The following is a 6,000-nucleotide window of genomic DNA, read 5'->3' as shown; positions in this document are numbered from 1 at the left end:
TCGTGGGGGTGGGAGATGCCCCTGCCTGATTCAAGACCCTAACCCTAACCAGGGGGGGGTCTAATTCAACTTAGAAAAAATGAAAAAACCTAAAAAAAGAGAGAAAGAGAAAAAACCTAAATAAAGAGAAGGGAAAAAGGAAAAATACTTACCTGAAAAAAACCTAAATAAAAGAAAAAATACTTACCTGAAAAAATCCTATAAAAAGGAAGAAAGCAAATTATCTGGGCTAGTCTGAAGAAGGCACAACGAAGCCGAAACGTCGCGACAGCCCACTAGCTATTTAACCCAAGACATGGGTAATTTTTGGAAACACCGGGCAGGGTCTCCACCTCCCGGCAAGAACCCTCGGCCCCCACGATGGACAGTGCACGCCAGGCTCATTGTTGGCCTGTTTTCCTCAACTCCTAACTCAGCCCGTGCCTCGTGGGGGTGGGAGATGCCCCTGCCTGATTCAAGACCCTAACCCTAACCAGGGGGGGGTCTAATTCAACTTAGAAAAAATGAAAAAACCTAAAAAAAGAGAGAAAGAGAAAAAACCTAAATAAAGAGAAGGGAAAAAGGAAAAATACTTACCTGAAAAAAACCTAAATAAAAGAAAAAATACTTACCTGAAAAAATCCTATAAAAAGGAAGAAAGCAAATTATCTGGGCTAGTCTGAAGAAGGCACAACGAAGCCGAAACGTCGCGACAGCCCACTAGCTATTTAACCCAAGACATGGGTAATTTTTGGAAACACCGGGCAGGGTCTCCACCTCCCGGCAAGAACCCTCGGCCCCCACGATGGACAGTGCACGCCAGGCTCATTGTTGGCCTGTTTTCCTCAACTCCTAACTCAGCCCGTGCCTCGTGGGGGTGGGAGATGCCCCTGCCTGATTCAAGACCCTAACCCTAACCAGGGGGGGGTCTAATTCAACTTAGAAAAAATGAAAAAACCTAAAAAAAGAGAGAAAGAGAAAAAACCTAAATAAAGAGAAGGGAAAAAGGAAAAATACTTACCTGAAAAAAACCTAAATAAAAGAAAAAATACTTACCTGAAAAAATCCTATAAAAAGGAAGAAAGCAAATTATCTGGGCTAGTCTGAAGAAGGCACAACGAAGCCGAAACGTCGCGACAGCCCACTAGCTATTTAACCCAAGACATGGGTAATTTTTGGAAACACCGGGCAGGGTCTCCACCTCCCGGCAAGAACCCTCGGCCCCCACGATGGACAGTGCACGCCAGGCTCATTGTTGGCCTGTTTTCCTCAACTCCTAACCCCCTAACCCTAACCCCTAACCCCTAACCCTAACCCTAACCCTAACCCTAACCCTACCCTAACCCCCCCTAACCCCCTAACCCTAACCCTAACCCTAACCCCCCCTAACCCCCTAACCCTAACCCTAACCCTAACCCCTAACCCTAACCCTAACCCCCTCACTGTAAGCCCTATGTCAGTCTAACCCCAGTCCTTTGTCTTATCCTAACCCTAACCCCAGCCCTGTATGTTAGCCCTAACCCTAACCACTTTATCCCCACCTCCTGGCCCTCGGTATATATTATTTAATAAAGGGGGACTTAATTAGTGAGAAATTGGAAAATTGGCTTAAAAATTCTAAAAACCAGGGTTCATATAATTTATTAGCACAATTCATAGGGTTTGCAAGACTATTTACAGTTAAAAATGGATTAAAAAACAAATTGGGAATAAAAACAGTGATTAAATTAATTTGGGCACAATTCATAGGGTTTGCAAGACTATTTACAGTTAAAAATGGATTAAAAAACAAATTGGGAATAAAAACAGTGATTAAATTAATTTGGCTTTAAAATTCATTAACAGTAATTTCATGGAGTGCAAATAGGTTATTTTTGGCTAAAAAACAGTTAAAATGTGATGTAGATTAAAAAATAAAGACCAAATTCATTTTTACCGAACCAAAGTTAAAAAAGACGAATGGGATTTTACACAGCCGAGGGGAGAATATAAAAGGCGGAGCTCACACAGGAGCTCATTTTCCACTCGGCACTCGATGGGAGCACATCTCTGCCAGTCCAACTGTTGCCAGCTAACCTAGCTTACAGTTTTCTGTGTGCCACACCTGAAGAAGACCGTGTACGGTCGAAACGTTGTGTTTTTTGTGTTTATTTTTGAATAAACAGTTTTTTTTGGCACACCTTCTTTTGTTGTTTACTGTTTTTACGTGATTTTTTCCTTTCCACATTTTGGAAAGCGTTTTTTGTTCACATTAAGATTAAATAAATATTTTTTGAAGCACAATTAATTTTTTTTGGAAAAAAGAAAAAAGACAAAAAAATTCTGGACGCCATGGACGATGGCTGGACGGTGGTACGCTATGGCCGCCGCCGCCAACGTGACCGCCAAGTCTTCTGGGACGGGTACGGAGGGCCGCAGGGAGGGATGGACCGTGCACGCTCCTTTTCCTTTCGGAGAAGGGATTATTTTCCTCATCCTAACCCTAACCCTAACCCTAACCCCTAACCCCTAACCCCTAACCCCCCTAACCCTAACCCGTGCCTCGTGGGGGTGGGAGATGCCCCTGCCTGTCCCAAACCCTTACCCTAACCAGGGGGGGGTTTGAAATTCAACTTTGAACAAAAAACCTAAAGAGAGGGAAGAAAAAAACCTAAAAAAAGAAGGGAGCATAAATAATAAAGTAAAAAAATACTTACCTGTCGCAGAACCTAAAAAAAGAAGAAAAAGTAAAGTTAAAATATACTTACCTGAAAAAACCTAAATAAAAGGAAGAGAAAGAACCTAAATAAAAAGAGTCATAATTACCGGGCCAGTCTGAAGAAGGCACAACTCAGCCGAAACGTCGCGACGGCCCCAAGACAGTTAACCCAAGATATGGGCAATTTTTGGAACACCCGGGCAGGGTCTCCACCTCCCGGCAAGAACCCTCGGCCCCCACGATGGACAGTGCCTGTCAGGCCCTTGGTGGCCTGTTTTCACCTAACCCCTAACTTTGCCCGTGCCTCGTGGGGGTGGGAGATGCCCCTGCCTGTCCCAAACCCTTACCCTAACCAGGGGGGGGTTTGAAATTCAACTTTGAACAAAAAACCTAAAGAGAGGGAAGAAAAAAACCTAAAAAAAGAAGGGAGCATAAATAATAAAGTAAAAAAATACTTACCTGTCGCAGAACCTAAAAAAAGAAGAAAAAGTAAAGTTAAAATATACTTACCTGAAAAAACCTAAATAAAAGGAAGAGAAAGAACCTAAATAAAAAGAGTCATAATTACCGGGCCAGTCTGAAGAAGGCACAACTCAGCCGAAACGTCGCGACGGCCCCAAGACAGTTAACCCAAGATATGGGCAATTTTTGGAACACCCGGGCAGGGTCTCCACCTCCCGGCAAGAACCCTCGGCCCCCACGATGGACAGTGCCTGTCAGGCCCTTGGTGGCCTGTTTTCACCTAACCCCTAACTTTGCCCGTGCCTCGTGGGGGTGGGAGATGCCCCTGCCTGTCCCAAACCCTTACCCTAACCAGGGGGGGGTTTGAAATTCAACTTTGAACAAAAAACCTAAAGAGAGGGAAGAAAAAAACCTAAAAAAAGAAGGGAGCATAAATAATAAAGTAAAAAAATACTTACCTGTCGCAGAACCTAAAAAAAGAAGAAAAAGTAAAGTTAAAATATACTTACCTGAAAAAACCTAAATAAAAGGAAGAGAAAGAACCTAAATAAAAAGAGTCATAATTACCGGGCCAGTCTGAAGAAGGCACAACTCAGCCGAAACGTCGCGACGGCCCCAAGACAGTTAACCCAAGATATGGGCAATTTTTGGAACACCCGGGCAGGGTCTCCACCTCCCGGCAAGAACCCTCGGCCCCCACGATGGACAGTGCCTGTCAGGCCCTTGGTGGCCTGTTTTCACCTAACCCCTAACTTTGCCCGTGCCTCGTGGGGGTGGGAGATGCCCCTGCCTGTCCCAAACCCTTACCCTAACCAGGGGGGGGTTTGAAATTCAACTTTGAACAAAAAACCTAAAGAGAGGGAAGAAAAAAACCTAAAAAAAGAAGGGAGCATAAATAATAAAGTAAAAAAATACTTACCTGTCGCAGAACCTAAAAAAAGAAGAAAAAGTAAAGTTAAAATATACTTACCTGAAAAAACCTAAATAAAAGGAAGAGAAAGAACCTAAATAAAAAGAGTCATAATTACCGGGCCAGTCTGAAGAAGGCACAACTCAGCCGAAACGTCGCGACGGCCCCAAGACAGTTAACCCAAGATATGGGCAATTTTTGGAACACCCGGGCAGGGTCTCCACCTCCCGGCAAGAACCCTCGGCCCCCACGATGGACAGTGCCTGTCAGGCCCTTGGTGGCCTGTTTTCACCTAACCCCTAACTTTGCCCGTGCCTCGTGGGGGTGGGAGATGCCCCTGCCTGTCCCAAACCCTTACCCTAACCAGGGGGGGGTTTGAAATTCAACTTTGAACAAAAAACCTAAAGAGAGGGAAGAAAAAAACCTAAAAAAAGAAGGGAGCATAAATAATAAAGTAAAAAAATACTTACCTGTCGCAGAACCTAAAAAAAGAAGAAAAAGTAAAGTTAAAATATACTTACCTGAAAAAACCTAAATAAAAGGAAGAGAAAGAACCTAAATAAAAAGAGTCATAATTACCGGGCCAGTCTGAAGAAGGCACAACTCAGCCGAAACGTCGCGACGGCCCCAAGACAGTTAACCCAAGATATGGGCAATTTTTGGAACACCCGGGCAGGGTCTCCACCTCCCGGCAAGAACCCTCGGCCCCCACGATGGACAGTGCCTGTCAGGCCCTTGGTGGCCTGTTTTCACCTAACCCCTAACTTTGCCCGTGCCTCGTGGGGGTGGGAGATGCCCCTGCCTGTCCCAAACCCTTACCCTAACCAGGGGGGGGTTTGAAATTCAACTTTGAACAAAAAACCTAAAGAGAGGGAAGAAAAAAACCTAAAAAAAGAAGGGAGCATAAATAATAAAGTAAAAAAATACTTACCTGTCGCAGAACCTAAAAAAAGAAGAAAAAGTAAAGTTAAAATATACTTACCTGAAAAAACCTAAATAAAAGGAAGAGAAAGAACCTAAATAAAAAGAGTCATAATTACCGGGCCAGTCTGAAGAAGGCACAACTCAGCCGAAACGTCGCGACGGCCCCAAGACAGTTAACCCAAGATATGGGCAATTTTTGGAACACCCGGGCAGGGTCTCCACCTCCCGGCAAGAACCCTCGGCCCCCACGATGGACAGTGCCTGTCAGGCCCTTGGTGGCCTGTTTTCACCTAACCCCTAACTTTGCCCGTGCCTCGTGGGGGTGGGAGATGCCCCTGCCTGTCCCAAACCCTTACCCTAACCAGGGGGGGGTTTGAAATTCAACTTTGAACAAAAAACCTAAAGAGAGGGAAGAAAAAAACCTAAAAAAAGAAGGGAGCATAAATAATAAAGTAAAAAAATACTTACCTGTCGCAGAACCTAAAAAAAGAAGAAAAAGTAAAGTTAAAATATACTTACCTGAAAAAACCTAAATAAAAGGAAGAGAAAGAACCTAAATAAAAAGAGTCATAATTACCGGGCCAGTCTGAAGAAGGCACAACTCAGCCGAAACGTCGCGACGGCCCCAAGACAGTTAACCCAAGATATGGGCAATTTTTGGAACACCCGGGCAGGGTCTCCACCTCCCGGCAAGAACCCTCGGCCCCCACGATGGACAGTGCCTGTCAGGCCCTTGGTGGCCTGTTTTCACCTAACCCCTAACTTTGCCCGTGCCTCGTGGGGGTGGGAGATGCCCCTGCCTGTCCCAAACCCTTACCCTAACCAGGGGGGGGTTTGAAATTCAACTTTGAACAAAAAACCTAAAGAGAGGGAAGAAAAAAACCTAAAAAAAGAAGGGAGCATAAATAATAAAGTAAAAAAATACTTACCTGTCGCAGAACCTAAAAAAAGAAGAAAAAGTAAAGTTAAAATATACTTACCTGAAAAAACCTAAATAAAAGGAAGAGAAAGAACCTAAATAAAAAGA

Source organism: Maylandia zebra, linkage group LG5, assembly GCF_041146795.1.
Source record: "Maylandia zebra isolate NMK-2024a linkage group LG5, Mzebra_GT3a, whole genome shotgun sequence".
NCBI lineage: Eukaryota > Metazoa > Chordata > Actinopteri > Cichliformes > Cichlidae > Maylandia > Maylandia zebra.
This window is presented reverse-complemented; position numbering follows the sequence as displayed.